The 18,217-nt window shown below is 38.3% G+C and overlaps 1 protein-coding gene across 1 annotated transcript in view; it reads left to right on the top strand.

Moving 5' to 3' along the window:
- Positions 1 to 18,217, top strand: part of Rgs7 (regulator of G protein signaling 7) — a 436,763-nt gene that overhangs the window by 191,699 nt on the left and 226,847 nt on the right. The window lies entirely within an intron of this gene.

The following is an 18,217-nucleotide window of genomic DNA, read 5'->3' as shown; positions in this document are numbered from 1 at the left end:
CTTGCCTGATGTTCTTCTTGCACATGTGGCAGTAGTATTTACTTATTTGTGTGGGTGATTTGTTTCCTTTGGCTAAATGAACACTGATGGGGACTGTACCCTTTGCAAGGTGTAGTGGTCTGCGTGACAAATGGTAGACTGCAAACTCCTTCAGGAAAAGGGCCCATCTTCCTTTTCATAGCACACCTGGCCCTGTGTGCTTCCTTCGGAAGTGACTTGAGCAGAACAGGTCTCCAATGTACAAATAGAAATGGGGAAATCACCAGAACCAGTTCATGGGCCATTCCAAATGTTTGATAAAGTTCCATTTGAAGAGCAATGCTGAACTCCCTTTCCCAAGTCTTTCACATTTTAATGATCTCTATAGGATACTGGCAACAAGTAAAATATTGTCCTTAGGCTTCCAAAGAGATTTACATGGTATTGATGGGAGCATCTTAATGACCATCCCAGGATGGTGAATCTTGGCAGTCTTTAAAAATGGCTATTAACAACAGACTGTTGCTCATTTCTTCCTTTTCATTAAGTCCAGTCCATCACATTTTCCAGTTAAGATGGGTGACAATGACAATGCTACTTTCATCTGTTTTTCACAGACCACATGGTGTGGGTCAGGCTGATACAAAAAGGCAGATCATTAACAAAATGTCATCCATCTTCTTGCTTGATTAAGACATATTTTGCCTGCATTTCATTATGAGAAGCTTGTGAAGAGAATCTTTTTATATTATTTTTTTCTAAATCAATGAAGTAACATTAGATATTATACATAATCCCTTCTAGCCTGTACATTTGTTTGTACTATTTAAATTTTGGATAGTAAAAAGGAAAATGAGGGTTGTGCTGTTACAAGAGGAAATTCTCGTAGACCTGTGAGCAGAATGGAATGAGCCATTATCCTAATGATTTCAGAAATAAAAATTCAGATGTAAAGATGATGTTGCATAGAAAAGTTTTAATTGGAAGGAAAAGATTGTCAGGGAAAAAGGTAAAAAGCTGACTATAGGAGATTCAGGATGTGACCAACAGAAAAGAACAGGCACTTGTTGGGTTGCAGTGGCCTGGGATCTAGTCAGTTTTGTTAGTTATGAGGATGGAACTTTAAAAAAAAATCTCATTGTCAAGCTTTCAGGCAATTTTTTCCCACTTAAAATATAGATTAGGGGCCAGTTTATGTTTAAGACATCATTTTGTCATCCTGTATCTGTGAGAAATTTTCATTTAATTGTGATAAGGGATAGATTCACTACAGACATAGGAGAAGACACTCCTGCTAGGTAATAGCTTATAGACTCAGTTCATGAGAAACTACTGTCACTGGTATCCATGAAAGGAGAGTTTCTTTTCTAAATTTCAGATACACAGTGGTTTATATGTCTTTTGTTATTCCATTTTGTTGATTGATTGATTTTTTTTTCTAATACTAGGATTTCCTCTTAGGCTCTCACTTGCTGAGCTTACTTTGTTGGTTGGACCTCTACCATTTTGAGCCAGGCACTTTGTTGGTTGGACCTCTACCATTTTGAGCCAGGCTTGCTGTCTGCTTTTTTGTTGGTTAATTGCAGATGGAATATTGAAGAATTTTCTGCCCAAGCTGGCTTCAAACTTTAATTTTCACATCCCAAACTCTTGAATAAGTAGCTAGGATTATAACCATGAGCCATTGGTGAGCAGCAGATATCTTTTTTTTTTTTTTTTTTTTTACTATTTGGACTTTTTCATCCTCCAAATTATGCCTAAGAAGAAATCTGTTCCTAACACCTGTAAAGTCTTCCCTGCCTCTTAGAACACTGGATTCAGAGTCAGGGAGGGCCTGGATAAGCCTGGTAGTAATTCTGAAAAACTGCAAATATCCAAGCCATACCCAAGACCTGTAAATTGGGTTACTCTGACAAAGTGTAACAATTTGTGTTTAAACTAGCCCTGAAAATAGTTTTATAATTATTTATTGTTATTTTAAAGGTGATGAACAGAGGGATTACAGTTACATAAATGAGATAGAATACAATCTTACAGCTTCCTTCACTGTCTCCTAGTTTTGCCCTCCCCATTCACAAGTTCATTTTCAACCTAATGTCTAGTCAGAGTCACTAATGCATTTGTTTACCCTTTGGCCGACCATTTCTGTGCCCCGCTTACACTCTCAAAGACAAATTTAAAAAAAAGAAAAGAAAAATGCACTGAAACAGTAACAAAGGGAAAAAAAACTTTTTTCCCAGTTCCTGGAGGTCATTTCAATAAATACTATTTTATATGGTCAAATGTATGTAATAATTGCAACTGTGTGATTTTCTCCTAAGAATATCCTACTTTGGTCTCACTCTTTGTGAATGCCTAAGACATAAATAATTTATCACATTCAGTTCATTATTTATAAAATCATCCTGTGTGTTTACTTATAGATTTATAGCAACATTCTAGTTACCACAAATAAGGAAAACCACCCCATTTATGTTTCTTTGAGTCTGGCTTACTTCACTTAGTATAATTTGTTTCTGTCTTTCCATTTCCTTACAAATGGTGCAGTCTCTTTCTTTCTGATGGATGAATAGAATTTTGTTGCCTCTATATGTCACATTTTCTCTATCCATTCATGTACTGTGCGGCACCTGAATTAGTTTCATATCATGGCTATGACAAACAATGATGCAATGAATTTGATTGTGCTTGTTACTTTAGTGTGGCCCTCTTTGTGTTCTATTGGATAAATGCCCCAGAGTGGAATTGCTGGGTCATAGATTTAAGACGAACTATTGTTCTAGAAAGAGTAAAATAAAATCCTCACTTTGATAAGGGGATTTGAGGGAAAAAATATACATCTAAATTCTTTAATTTCCAAATAATTATTTGGTTCTTTCCCTTATATGACATAATTGCTTAATTTAAGAATCATGGGATTCATATGTAACCTTTCAGAAGGGTGCTTTTTTATATGTGTGTGCACCACTACTGGGGCTTGAATTCCAGGCCTGGTCACTGTCATGTATCTTTTTTTTTTCTTATTTATTGTCAAACTGATGTACAGAGAGGTTACAGTTTCATATGTTAGGCACTGGATACATTTCTTGTACTGTTTGTTACCTCTTCCCTCATTCCCCGCTCCCCCCTCCCCTTTTCCATCTCCCCCCCCCCCCCATAAGTTGTTCACTTGGTTTACACCAAACAGTTTTACAAGTATTGCTTTTGGAGTCGATTGTCTTTTTATCCTGTGTCTCTCCATTTTGGTATTCCCTTTCACTTTCCTAGTTCTAATATCAGTATACACAGGTTCCAATGGACTCAGACAAGATGCAGTGACAGGACAGGTACAATCACAGGAAGGGGATACAAGAGGATCATCAACAATAGAAGCTACGATTTCACATGGCATGTAGAAAGTAATTACAACAGTGATCTAACAGTCGTTTCCATAACATGGAGTTCATTTCACTTAGCATTATCTTATGCATTCATAAGGGCATAGCCATTGGGCTCTTGTGATCCTCTGCTGTGACTAGCCTAAACCTGTGATAATTATTCCCTATGAGGGAGACCATAGAGTCTATGTTTCTTTGGGTCTAGCTCACTTCACTTAGTATAATTTTTTCCAAGTCCTTCCATTTCCTTACGAATGTCATTCTTTCTGATAGAGGCATAAAATTCTATTGTACCACATTTTCCTGCTCCATTTGTCTGCTGAGGTGCATCTGGGTTGGTTCCATATTTTAGCTATGACAAATTGTGCTGTGATGAACATCGTTGTGCTGGTGGCTTTAGTGTGTTTTTGTTTGTGGTCTTTTGGGTAGATGTCCAAAAGTGGGGCTGCTGGGTCATAGGGGAGCTCTATGTTTAGCCTTCTGAGGAATCTCCATACTGCTTGCCAGAGTGGCTGAACCAGTTTACATTCCCACCAACAATGAAGTAGGGTTCCCTTTTGGCCACATCCCCTCTAGCAATTGTTATTGTTAGTTTTCTTGATATATGACATTCTTACTGGGGTGAGATGGAGTCTCAATGTTGTTTTGATTTGCATTTCTTTTATGGCCAGTGATGTAGAGCATTTTTTCATATGTCTCCTGGCCATTCTCATTTCCTCACCAGAGAAGTCTCTTTTTAAGTCTTTTTTTTTTCTTTTTAAGTCTTTAGCCCACTTTTTGATGGGGCTATTGGTTCTTTGCAGTTTTGTTTTGGAGGAATTTAATTTTTTCAGTTCTGCATATATTTTAGATATGAGGCCTTTGTCCGTTGTATGGCTAGCAAAGATCTTTTCCCAATCTGTGGGCTTTCTGTTTATCTTGTGAGCTATGTACTTTGCCCTGCAGAAGCTCTGCAGTTTGATGCAGTCCCATTTGTCCATCCTTTCTTTGATTTGTAGCATTTCTGGGTCTTTGTTAAGGAAGTTCTGTCCTGTGCCAAGGAGCCCAAGTGTTTCTCCTACTCCTTCCTTTAGTGTTTTCAGGGTATCTGTTTTAATTTCGAGGTCTTTGATCCATTTGGAATTGATTTTGGTGCACGGTGATATATGAGGATCTAGTTTTATGTTGTTGCAGGTGTTGAACCAGTTTTTCCCAGCACCATTTGTTAAAGAGGCTATCTTTCTTCCATCCCACATTTTAGCTCCTTTATCAAAGATTAAGTAGGCGTAGTTCTGTGGGTTCATTTCTGGGTCTTCAGTTCTGTTCCATTGGTCTTCAGGCCTGTTCCGGTGCCAATACCAAGCTGTTTTTTCTTACTGTAGCTTTATAATACAGCTTGAAGTTTGGTATTGTAATTACTCCAGCACTGTTCTTTCTGCTTAGGATTGTTTTTGCTATTCTGGGTCTTTTATTGTTCCATATTAATTTCTGGATTTCTTCCTCAATTTCATTAAAAAATGGTGTTGGGATATTAATGGGTATGCATTGAATTTGTAGGTAGCCTTTGGCAATATTGCCATTTTGATTATATTAATCCTCCCAATACAGGAGCATGGGAGGTTTTTCCGTTTCTTTAGTTCTGCCTCAATTTCGTTTTGCATGTTTTTAAAATTCTGATCATAGAGGTTTTTCACTTCTTTGGTTAAGGTTATTCCTAGGTATTTTATGTTTTTTGAGGCTATTGCAAAAGGAGTTGTTTTCCTGATTTCAGCCTTGGTGTTTGGGTCATTAGCATATAGAAAGGCCATTGATATTTGAGGGGTTTATTTTATATCCTGCTACTTTCACAAAGTTTTGGATCAGCTCTAGTAGCATGGGGGTAGAGGCTATGGGCTTCTTTATGTATAGGATCATGTCCTCTGCAAAGAGAGAAAGTTTAACTTCATCTTTTCCTGTTTGGATCCCGTTAATGTTACTTCTTGCCTAATTTCTCTGGCTAGGAATTCTAGTAGTATGTTGAAGAGAAGGGAAGAGATCGGACATGCCTGTCTTGTCCTGATTTTAAAGGGAATGGCTTTAGCTTTTCACCATTTAGAATTTGCTTGCTGTTGTTTTGTCATAAACTTCCTTTATTATATTCAGGAGTGTTTCCTGGAATCCCAGCTTTTCCAGGGCTTTTAGCATAAATGGGTGCTGGATTTTATTGAACACCTTCTCTGCATCCACAGGTATAACCATGTGGTTCTTTACCTTGCTCCAGTTGATGTAGTGGATTACACTAATTGACTTAAGTATATTGAACCAACTTTGCATCCCTGGGATGAATCCAGTTTGATCATGGTGTATGTTTTTTTTTTTTTTTTTTTTTTAACCTTTGAAGTTGATTGGCCAGAATTTTGTTGAGAATTTTTGCATCTATGTTCATCAGGGAAATTGGTCTATAGTTCTCTTTCTGTGATGAGTCCCTGCCTGGTTTGGGGATGAAGGTTATACTGGCTTCATAGAATGTGCCTGGTAGTGAACTTTCTCTTTCAATTTCATTGAAGAGTTTGAGAAATATTGGTGTGAGTTCTGTTTTGAAGGCCTTGTAGAATCCTGCTGTGAATAAATCTGTACCTGGGCTTTTCTTGAATGGGAAATCACTTATTGTCCTTTCTATTTCAATGCTGGATATGGGTCTGTTTAGAAGGTTAAAATTTTCATGGTTAACTTTGGGGATATCAATTATTTCTAGGAAATCATCCATTTCTTCCAGGTTCTCGAATTTGTTGCCATAAAGGTTTGCAAAATAGTCCCTTATTGTGTTCTGAATTTTGGTTGTTTCTGTGGTGATGTTACATGTTTCATCTCTGATCTTGTTTATGTGTGTGCTGCCTTCGGCTTTTGGTCATGATTACTAGGGGTCTATCTATCTTGTTGATTTTTTCAAAGAACCAACTCTTTGTGTTGTTGATCCTTTTGATGTTTTTTTTTTCTCTAATTCATTTGATTCTGATTTGATTTTAATTATTTGCTTCTGTGTATTGACTTGGGGTTTGGCTTGCTGTTCTCTTTTGAGGAGATTAAGGTGCTTCCTTAAGTTGTTGAGTTGTTATTTCTCCAGTTTTTGGTGTAGGCACTCAGAGATATAAAATTTCCTCTGAGTACTGCCTTTGCTGTGTCCCAAAGGAGCTGATACTCTGTGTACTCCTCTTGGTTGAATTCCATAAACATTTGAATTTCTGTTCTAATTTCTTCAATGACCCACTGATGGTTCAGCAGTGTGTTGTTTAGTCTCCATGAATTGTAGGATTTTCTGTGGTGGCTGTTTGGGTTGAGCTCTAATTTTATTCCATTGTGGTCTGAGAGAATGCAGGGAATGGTTTTGATACTTTTGAATTTGTACAGATTTTCTTTGTGTCCTAAGATGTGATTTATTTTGGAGAATGTTCCATGTGCTGCCGAAAAGAATGTGTATTCAGTTGTTACAGGAAGGAATATTCTGTAGATGTCGGTTAAGTCTAGTTTGTCTATGCAGTTGTTTGGTTCTGTGGTTTCTTTGCTCAGTTTTTGGTGTGTCGATCTGTCCAGAGATGATAGTGGAGTGTTAAAGTCCCCAACTATCAATGTGTTTGGGTCTATGAGTGTTTTTAGAGTCAGTAGTGTTTGTTTGATGAAACTGCGTGCTCCTGTATTTGGTGTGTAGATATTTAGGATGTTTATATACTCCTGTATGAGAGATCCCTTTATCAGTTTGTAGTAATTTTCTTTGTCTTTTCTTACCATTTGTAATTTGAAGTCAATTTTATCTGATACTAGGATTACAACTCCAGCCTGCTTATGGGGGCCATTTGCTTGGTAGATTTTATTCCAGCCCTTCACTTTTAGAATATGTTTACTTTTGCTGGATAGACGTGTCTCTTGGAGGCAGCAGAAAGATGGATCTTGATTTTTTATCCAACTTATGAGCCTATTTTGTTTGATTGGAGAATTAAGTCCATTAATGTTGAGAGTTAGGATTGAGAGATGATCGTTCTTCCTTTCATTATAGCTATCTTGTTAAAAGCTGTGTCTTCCCAATTCTTGATCTAATATTCTGGTTTTCTATTTAGGGCTCATTTCTCTGTGTGTATTGTGATTTTGATTATTTTCCATGAGTAGTACATCTTTGAGGATTTTCTATAAAGTTGTTTGGTGGAGATATATTGTTTCTGTTTTTCCTTACTGTGAAATACTTTTATTTGACCTTTGGCTATGAATGAGTTCTTAGCTGGGTACAGTATTCTTGGTTGGTAGTTATTTTTATTAGGGTTTGGTATACTTCCTTGCTTTCATGGTCTCTGCTTAGAAGTCTGTGGTAATTCTGATTGGTTTTCCTGAATATGTGATTATTTTCTTCTCCCTGAAACATTTAAGGATTCTTACCTTGTGGTCTATTGATCCTGTTTTGAGCACAATGTTTGGGTGGGATGTCCTATTCTGGTCTGGTTGGTTTCGGGTTCTAAATGCTTCTTGTATCTGTATAAGCCTATCCTTCTGGATATTTGGGAAGTTCTTGGCTAATATTCTGTTAAATAGGTTGCCTATTCCATTAACTTCTTTCTCTAGATTTTCCTCAATACCTATTAGACTTAAATTTGGCTTCCTGGTTATGTCTTGGAGCTCCTGTAGTGATCTGTTTTGTCGATTGGATTAGTTTGTATTTTTTTTTTTGTCTTTCTCCATAGATTCTAGGGAATCTTCAGCTCCAGAGATTCGATCCTCTGCTTCAGTTAGTTGGGACTGTAGGCTAGCTACTTGATTTCGAATCTCTTTTCGTTCTGACTGGTCTTTCCTGATGATTCTCATGTCCTTGCTGTAATTATCTCTTAGGTCCTGCATGGACTTCTTTACTTCATTAATTTGGTTTTGTATGCTGTCTCTTAAATCTTTTAGGTGGGTAGCTATCTTTTCATTTCACTCTTGAAGTTCATTTATCTTTCTTTTTGTCAAGGCCATTAAATTGTCTATTAATTTATGGAAGGATTGATGTATTGATTCAAACTTTTCATTTGACATGTTTATCAGTAGACTTTGTAGAGCATTTTGAGGGTTCTGTTCTATGTCTTTGATTGACTGCTGTGCTTTCTGCTTGTTTAGTGTTGGAGATAAGACTCTATTGTTTGCCATCTTTCTTGTGTTTCTTCTGCCCATTTGGATTGGCATTGCCACTCTACAAGCACCTGTGAGCACCGTTTAAGATCCAAAGCAGACCTTACCAAGCACTGTTGTGTGAATCTTAGAAGTTCACAATTATATACAGATACCTTTTATACCTGTACATAAAATTAGATTTGGTGTTCCTAAAGAATACAATTTGAATATGACAACAAATCCTGAGCCCTGTATTCAGTAGATACTTATTTACTGTTACAACCATTGCCGGGCTAGATTTACCTCCCCTGGTGTGGGAATGCTAAGCTTACTCCCTTATCAGTGCTCCCCTTCTCACCCTCTCCCCTGGGCACCCGACCCGCGGGCAGCCAAGGTGGAGCGAAGGGACACAGGCAAGCCTAAAGTGCATGTGGCTGAACGAGATCCCCTTTTTCTCCTTCCTTACCCACCAAGGAAGCCAGGCACAGATGGATCTCGGAGACCCTTTGGAGAGCAATCTGATTTAATCGGGAGTGGCTCACAGTAATATAGTAGTGATGACGAGGATTGAGCAGGAGCTGGCGATAGGCTGGCAAGCTTGTCCATCCAAGAGCAGCTCCCAAGGACCTCCCTCATGGGCTGAGGTCACTTCCCATAGTACCGCCCTATGGACAAAGCACCCAAAAAGGGGAGCACACGTGCTCACTGGTGCAAGGTGGGGGATGGTCTCAAAGCTATCCCTTCTGGTTCTGGACCCAGAAGGAGATAGGTGTGGCTCACTTCCACACTGCCCCAGGGCTGGGGGAAGGGCGGCATCTTGGGAGCGCTCTCATCGCCCTTCCCCCCTTAAGGCCAAGATGAATCCCCAACAAACCATATGAGCAATTTTTTTCTTTATATTTAGTTCTTTTTGAACTGGCTGGCATTCTCTATGAACCCCTTTGATTCACTCGGATTGGACAGAGATATTCTCTATCCAATAACCAGGGGCCAATTGTATCTGAAGGTCCTGGAATTAAATCGGGATGGTAAGTTAGAGGTAGTGAAGAGAATAGAGTAAAATGTATGGGGGGGGGGGTGTGATTTTGGTTTAGTTTCAGTGACGTGGAAATGTGGAGAAGAGTAAAATCAGTAGAAAGAACAAGGTTAAAATGATAGACAATGGAGAGTTAGCAGTAAAGAGTGAAGGTGTTATTCATAGTAAAGTGATTTTAAAGAAAGAGAATGTGAAGAGAGAAACAAAGAAAAAATACTGGAAGACAAATTCACAAAATGGAGAAAAATTATCAAAAAACACCCCCAGAAAAACAAATAACAAAAAAAACCTGATAAAACAAACAAATAAAAATGGAAAACAAAAACCCAATGATGTCTCAGAAATGAAAAAAAAAGTTTTAAAAATGTTTTTAAAAATGGAGTCTTCCTTGTTTGGTGGGCTTTCTACAGTCTCTGGTTTCCTTGCAATGGTCTGTAGTCTATTTTGCTGCTTGGCTGGTTTGACTTGCTTTCAGTTTGCAGGGGGTGGGTCTGCTCTGACCCTCCTCCTGTTAGTGAAATCCTGGGGCTCTGTGGTTCACACAGCTTGGAGGTGGGCCTTGCATGTCTTTGGTAGATGGGCAACTTGAACAGTCTTGGGAATTGTGGCTCCTCCCATTAGCTGTGGAGCCGTGCCTTTAATGCCTGGCTTTGAATAGGCTGTGGACTCAGCAGGGCGGGACTCCTCTGGCCTGATTTACCTTGCTGAGAGTTGCTTGCCTGGAGGAGGTTCCTCCCTCCTGGGTGGGGCGGTTTCCTGGACGGAGCTGGCCATGGAATTCAGCTCCATTTTGGGTTGGGAATTGGGCTTCCTCTGTGATGGGACCGTTTATCTGTCTTGGGAACTGTTTATTCTCCTGTCTGGTTGTTTCATGCCGCTGGTAGCTGCTGCCCACTTTCCGTTTTAATTTAGAAATTCTGGCAGTCAGGGCCAGGCACCTCTGGCTGAGTTCACTGGAGTGTGTGAGCCACGGCCTGGGACGTGCCTCCCACCTGGGCAGGGGTCGTTTTTCTGGGCAGAGTTGGCTCTCACTGGTCGGTCCCTCTTGCCCTTTTCAAAGATGGCCCCTTTGTCCTTGCTTTCCCCAGGCCTGCTTTAGTTCCAGTCTGGTCTGACCCTATACCAGTGTCAAAGATGGCGCTTTGCTCTGGCAGTGAGGGAGACACTTCCCCCTTCCAGAAGCTGCTCTTGGGCATGAGTGAGAATGTCTCTTGTGGGGTACTCACGCTTTCTCTGCAATTTCAGCCCGTCCATGCTCAGCCTGCAATCCATGTTTGTCTGCTGCTGTCTGGAGGATTTCTCCCTGGTTGCTGCTGTGTGCTTTAAATGCGCGGAGTGCTGTGCTGGTGCCGGAGGCCACCTGGAGCTCAAATCTGTGTTTTCAGGCCAGCAAAGTTGATTTTTCCTTCCTGGCTAGAATCCCTGTACTGTTATAACTTACTTGGGCTGTCTTTCTTGGAGTAAAAGTTTCCCTGGAGTGGTAAAACTGGGGTGTCAGAGGGAACTTAGCTTGCGCTCTGCTGCTCCTCTGCCTTCTTCCCAGAAGTCCTGTCCTGTATCATTTTCATATGAGGCTCCCACTCTACCAATTGAAGCACACTCCACTTCTAGCTCTTTGGTGGTTAACTGGAGTTAAGAGTATCATGCTCTTTTATGCCTGGTCTGGTTTTAAACTGTGATCCTCAAATCTCAGCCTCCTGAGTACTTAGGACTACAAGCATGCAGCACAGACACCTGAATTATTTGAACGTGTGTGTATGTGTGTGTGTGTGTGTGTGTGTGTGTGTGTGTGTGTGTGCATCAGTCCTAAGGCTTAAACTCAAGTTCTAAGTGCTTTCCTCAGCTTTTTTTTTTTTTTTTTTGCTGAAGGCTAGTGTTTTACCACTTGAGCCACAGCTCCACTTCTAGCTATTCTGGGGTGAGGGGTGATTAATTGGAGATAAGATTCTCAAGGACTTTGCTGTACAGACCGACCTTGAATGGTAGTCCTCAGATCTCAGCCGTTTAAGTAGCTAGGATTATAAGTACAAGCCATCAGTACTTTTACTTTGAAGGGATATAGAATATGGTTTAAAAACAAAAAAAACCATTTTACTTAAGTTTTCAAAAGTGTGAGTCTGCCATCAGCATACACATATCATTCTTCAAAACTGGCTTTAAATTAAAAAAATCTGTGTGATTCAGTTAATTTTGCTTTTAAAATTACTATGTTCTTATAGCTAATTCTTCCTTAATGGATGGATTATCTAGCCTTCTACTTTCTTTCATTTTTCCAGTTGAATATTTTCCCATATTTTCTGTTTAAATGCTGTTAACACCTATCCTCAAATATGAATAGGACATGGAGACCAATTTTCACCTCAGATTGTATCTGAAAAGAACATTTCAAACAAAGCCAAATGCACACAATCTGAATTCACAATGGAAAATAATACTCAGGAGGTGACTTGCAAAATTCATGTCTTTTATATTGCACTCTTCCTTGTTAGCAGTTTTGTACACATTTAGAAAAATGGTTAGTTATTGACTCTGAAAAACAATTTGGCTTGAATTTCATCTTAAATTTTCTTATTGTCCCTCTTCCTTTTTAATTTAATTTTATTATCAAGGTAATATACAGAGAGGTTACAGTTTCATACATAAGGTAGTGTGTACATTTCTTGTCAAATTTGTTAGTCCATCATTTTGTCCCACTTTATCTCTCCCCATCCCCTCAAAGTTGTACAGTTCATTTCCAACATATTGTCCTGTGAGTATTGCTGGTACATTGATTTGCCCTTTGTCCTTTGTCTCACCAGTTTGTTGTTCCTCTTCCCTACCATAATTCAGATAAGTGTATATACAATACCCAGAGTACCAAAATCAAATATAGTGAAATCAAGGATAAACCGGAGGGAAAATAAAACAAAAGAAAAAGAAATAATTTCACATAGTACATTAAAACAACAACAACAATAACAAAGAAAAAACTTGTTTCTGTATTTTGTATATTATTTTGCTTTTATCATCTTATATGGTCATATGCACATAGCTATTGAGCTATTGTGACCCTCTGCTAGGACTGTCCTAGACGTATACTTATTATTACAAATGAAGGAAACCATGGAACCCTGTTTCTTTGAGTCTGGCTTACTTCACTTAACATGATTTTTTCCCAAGTCTTTCCATTTCCTACAAATGGTGCAATGCCATTCTTTATGATGGAAGCATAAAATTCCATTGTGTATGTATACCACATTTTCTTGATCCATTCATCTACTGAGGGGCATCTGGGCTGGTTTCATACCTTAGCTATGGTAAATAATACTGCAATGAGCAGGGTTGCGCTAGTAATTTTAGTATGGCCTTTTTGGTCATTTGTTTTCCCTCTTCTTATGAACAAAAATGCTGCCTGCAGGACTTGAGACTGTAATTGTTGCCTCAAATATTTCCAACTGGACCAGAAGATTCATTCTAGAAATTGTCTGCCTTTCTTTCTCTTTCTTTCTTTCTTTCTTTCTTTCTTTCTTTCTTTCTTTCTTTCTTTCTTTCTTTCTTCTTTCTTTTTTCTTCTGTCTCCGTTTTTTTCTCTCTCTTCCTCTGCCTCCTTCCTTTCCTTTCTTCTTATTTTGTGCTTTTGACATACCATTCTCTCTTTTTCTTTATTTTTTTCTATTTAAAAAAATCAATGTAATTTTGGAATTACATTGGATTGCATAATGATGTCCATAATATAATTAAAATTACTGATTCAAATTGTAGTGCTTTTTACTGTTGTTGTCAATCATTTAAAATTTAAAATGGATTATTAACTTTCAAGTACCCTCATGGAAAATTAAAGGGCATATGGAAAAGTATTTTATTCTGGGGAGCAAGAGAGAGAGAGAGAGAGAGAGAGAGAGAGAGAGAGAGAGAGAGAGAGAGAGAGAGAGAGAGAGAGAGAGAAGAGGGTTTCTGTTTTAAAGTCTCTTTCATATGATGCTTCCCACATAGAAATGTATCCGTTACTGGAATCTTAGTCTAGAGGACCAACTATAGTATTTTACCATGTCAGGTCCAGCCACTTGAAAGCAAACAGAAGTAATGGTGAAAAGGTAGGAAAGGATGCAAAGACATACTATATTGGGAAGTTGATAAGAAGCATCCCAGCCCATCTTTAAAAACTAACATGAAGTTTAGGTTTACACAGAGAAAAAAATCTGGGACAAGGATGGTGGCTCCCTTGGTCACAATGATCATACATTCTCAGTTTTGGTTCCAAAGTTAATATAGGAAAAAGTTCTTCTTGTTTGAAAGGACAATCTCATGTTTACAAAATGATTACTTGTGCTTGGGTGATCTCACCATGGGGTAATCTGTTCATTTGTACCCTATTCCTAGAATTCAAAGTTACAGGTTTAAGAATGTAACTGGAGACTTTTAGGCATCTTTGGGGGGTGTGAACCAGACACTGAAGGGGCCAGCATTGATATGCCTCAGTCACCTTTACCTGTGCCTTCCAGTCTTGAGGGAGGGGACATAGATTAAGTGTCATGGGTTGTACACAGACACTTGAGGAATTAATTATCATGGCTTTCTTCAGGGTTAAACAAGAGTCTGACTTAAAGTTCTAAGACAGAGGGGGCTGATGCAAAATGAAGGCAGGAATGCCAGGCTTTCATCTGGCTTCTTGTTGCCTGTGGTCAGTGCATTATGGAAATAACAGAAGCTTCTAAGCCCGTTATATGGCTGCATTGTACTCTAATGAGTGACACAGAGACTGTCTGAAAGGTGTCTGGAGCTGTGGAGAAGCGATGGAAATTTCAAGAAAATTAAACGTGGCTTGCTAATATCTTTAGAGAAACATGCCACATAAATGGCATAATATCAAAAGCTTTCAATTTTACTGGCAGCATATCTAAAATAGTACAGTGTTTCATTAAAAACAAAAGCAAAAAAAGCAAACCTTTAAAGTTCTTAATGCTTACAAAAACCTTGGTTGCATCTTTAATTTGATGTAACAGCATTCCTGTAGGACCAAATAAAACAAATTTAGTACTAAAATCCTTAATTTGGGTTTATTTGTGATTTTAGAATTGTCCAGCCAACTAGGATTACAGGCATGAACCACTAGCACCTAGCAACTGTGCACCAGGTTTAATAAACTCTTAAGTCATGCAGGGGCACAATCATTCAGGAATGAGATTTGCTGCTTTCTCTTGGTGTTGGTGGTGTTGATGGTTGTGGTAATGGTGGTGATTGTGGATTCTGATTGTGATTTTGTTTTATTTTCCAATTTCTGATGATTTTTCTTCACCTAATTCTGACTGAAGTTACCTGAAAAATTATCTTCTGTAAGGGGGATGGCAAAAAGTTTTTTTTTCCCTTTCCTTTTTATTATTTAAAAAAAGAAAAGCAAGGGATAAAGTCCATTGGCCTTTGGATATTGATACGTAGACATGTGATGCTGCCATTCCATGTAGACAGGTTGTGACTATTAAAATCACATGTTGATGACATGGAATAGACTTATGGAAAAGTATCTGGACCTCAGAACTTGAATTTTAACACAGCTTTTAATCCTTTATTGCTTAAAACATTCAGTGTTCAGTGTTGTTTTATTTCTGGTAGTCAGTGTTTACTAAATGGTACAAGTACTATGGGGCATTCAGGGTTTTCTTAGCCTAGTGTTTGAGGGTAAGAAATTCAATTGTTCTTATATCATTTTTGTTTTAAACATAGTTTTTGAAAATGCTGAGAAAGTCCAATTTTTAAGACTTCTTTACATCTAATTATGCCTATAATGTGCTAATTGTCATAAAATAGTAGCCCTCCTTCTGTTAATATTTCTAGCTAAGAACATCAATGTAACTATTTAGTTACCTAATTGGATTTAATTTGTGTTCTTTCTGCCCACCCACCCCCCAAGCCTATCACTAAGGGATGAAAGCGAATTAACCTGAAGCTCAAAAAAAAAAAGTATTTAAACTACCTTTATATGTGAAATTGCCTACCCACTTCTGAGGAGCAGCTGGTTTTAACCTGTTAGTCTGCATATTCAAATAATTTTAGATGACCAGTTTCTAAGAAATTGCTTCATACGTAATTTTGAAAATTTCACACATAACATTTGTATATTCCCATACTTTATAATTTTGATGCTATGGAGTGTTTCCTTCTGTATTTCCTATTAACATTTATTCAGTAATATTTTTATTCAACTATATTTGAGTGTGGTGCGTGTGTGTGTGTGTTTCTGTCTCTTAGTCTGTCTGTGTGTGTTTGGCCATACTAGTTCTTGAACTTAGAGCCTTGCATTCTTGCTTGCTAGACTTTTTGCTTATAGCTGGTGCCTTATCACTTAACCCACAACTCCAGTCCTCAACTATATTTTTGAAACTCAGCTTTGTTATCTTCACTTGAAATTCTATCATGCTTATAAATGTATGATATAGTAAATAACTTGCTCAGAATAACCTGCAAGGCTGTATTTTGTACATTTAAATATACACATATATAGAGTACCATCAATGATCAACAGTATTTAAGCATTAACTTTAATTTCTAACATTGTTGACTAGGTTGGAAATTAATTTGTTTTTTCAACTGTCTATAATTGTGTATTCTGTATAATTTCAAACCTTCAAATATGTTGAAACATACCTTATGACTAGCATGCAGATTGTATGATTGTTGTATGTAAACTAAATAAAACAATGTGTCCTGGCAAAATATATTCTTTATTTGGCAATCTCCTGGTTATCCTCCATGACTAGACAATTGTGATACCCCCTTAATGGAAGCTCCCTTGACATTTTCAGGTAGAATTTGATGCCATTTTCTGAGATCCATCTCTAATATTAATCTGAAAGTGATTGAAATTTAAATCTCAGTGGGCATAGACTTCTAAATTTATCAGAACCTAAGGTTAAAATTATCTTCTGAATTACAGCTATTACTTTTCCTAATTCAAGACTATTTTGTCATCTAGTAGGCATTTGGAAAAATCTTCTGGAAGGAATGAAAGAAAGAAAGAGGGTGGGAAGGAAGAAAAGAGCAGACAGGGAGAAATGGGGAGAAACAGAAGTGAACACTACAGTTGTAATGTATTGGATATAATGGTATGATTAGACTTTTAAAGGTTGATTCCTATAATTAGACAGTCCTTCTACCCAGCTCCCTCTCATCCACCAAAATTAACTAGGGTTGGTACATTTAAAATGCACAATCATAGCTAACAATTAGTTGTAGTTTCTATATTCTAGGCCCTTTCTATTCTCTGTAGTGAATATATTGGGGCACTGGGAGGAAGAAGGTAAAGATTTTCTTAATCTTCATAACCCTGCAGGATGATATTATTATTTATAACGTCTGTCTTTCAAATGGTGAGATATAGCACAAAAATGCTGAATAGCAGAGTTCTGACTTTGACCTAACGAGGTCCACTTGCCACTAGATGTTTGAATTCCTGTGCCTTCTGCCTGTCAATAAATACAGATGGGGAAACATCAGTTAATAGTATGTGAAGAGGCCAGGGAATTGAGGAACCTCTATGAAGCAGCACACTCTGCAAGCTCTAGAGTGAGTTTTTCTTGGTCCCAAGTTGTGCCTATTGTTCCCTGTGGGCAGCTTTGGACTCATTTAGCCTGCTCCATGTTTACACTAGACATAGAGCATTTTTCTACCATAGAGGTGAGCTGTAAAGATTACTGAAGTACATTTGTCTGACAACACTGTTAATGTTTTCAGAATGGAAGGATTTAATCTTCTATGAATAAGATAGGGAACATAAGCTCTCCCTCACCTTTCAGGCTGCTTCTGTGCCTGATCTCATTGAAGAGGGCCTACACACAGCAATAAATATTTACATACACATTATTTTCGAATCATCTGTGTGTTTAAATTGCTCCCTAGGGAAATGTGGAGAGATTGCTCTAGTATTTTAATAACTAGCATGGGAATTTTTTAAAAAAATAGAATTACCTTTTTTGGGAAAAAGAATTTCTTGCTGAATCTATTTGGGAATGAAATTGAAAGCTGAGTGTGAGGGGAGCTTGTCTGTGGGAGAGCCAAGGGGGAACCGCTGATTTTGTCTGTGAAAGGGAAGATGAAATCAGCCTCTCTGTCTCTCTGTGTCTGTGTCTGTGTCTGTGTCTGTGTCTGTGTCTGTGTCTGTGTCTGTCTGTCTGTCTGTCTCTTTTTCTCTCTCTCTGTGTGTGTGTTTGGACAATGGGAGAATGCTGGAGTAAAGACCTAGGGAACCTGGAATGTTGCACACGCGTGCACACACACACACACACTTTAATCCTTTCAACACTAAGTGAACGCTAGAAAGCTTTTGCGCTCCTGTGTGTGAGTGAGCAACATGCCTCAAGGTGGGACTGGATTTAGACTGGGTCTGTGGCAAGCACAGAATAATGACCATGTTTTTGGATAGAGTTGAGCCATGAGAATGATTAGCAGAAGTCTTTGCATGATGTAAGGCTTCTTCAGACTTTCCATTGTCTGGTCAATGTAATTCAAACTGCACCAGATGGAACATCATCCTCAATTAACAAGCAAAAGTTCTATCTATCAAGAAATTTAGAACCACAGGAAGCATTTGCTGCCTGATGTCTTACATGAAGAGGCAAATACTTGACTCTAAAGAAAGCTTCCCACTTCTTTGTACAACCACCTTCTTCAAGCCTCACCCTCTGTTGGTACAGAAAGGATCAGCCAATCTGTAGTAATATAGCATTATCCTTCCCCTCTTTTCCCCCTGCCCAGTAAAGCT

The sequence above is a fragment of the Perognathus longimembris genome, chromosome 11, assembly GCF_023159225.1.
Source record: "Perognathus longimembris pacificus isolate PPM17 chromosome 11, ASM2315922v1, whole genome shotgun sequence".
Classification (NCBI taxonomy): domain Eukaryota; kingdom Metazoa; phylum Chordata; class Mammalia; order Rodentia; family Heteromyidae; genus Perognathus; species Perognathus longimembris.
This window is presented reverse-complemented; position numbering and strand designations above follow the sequence as displayed.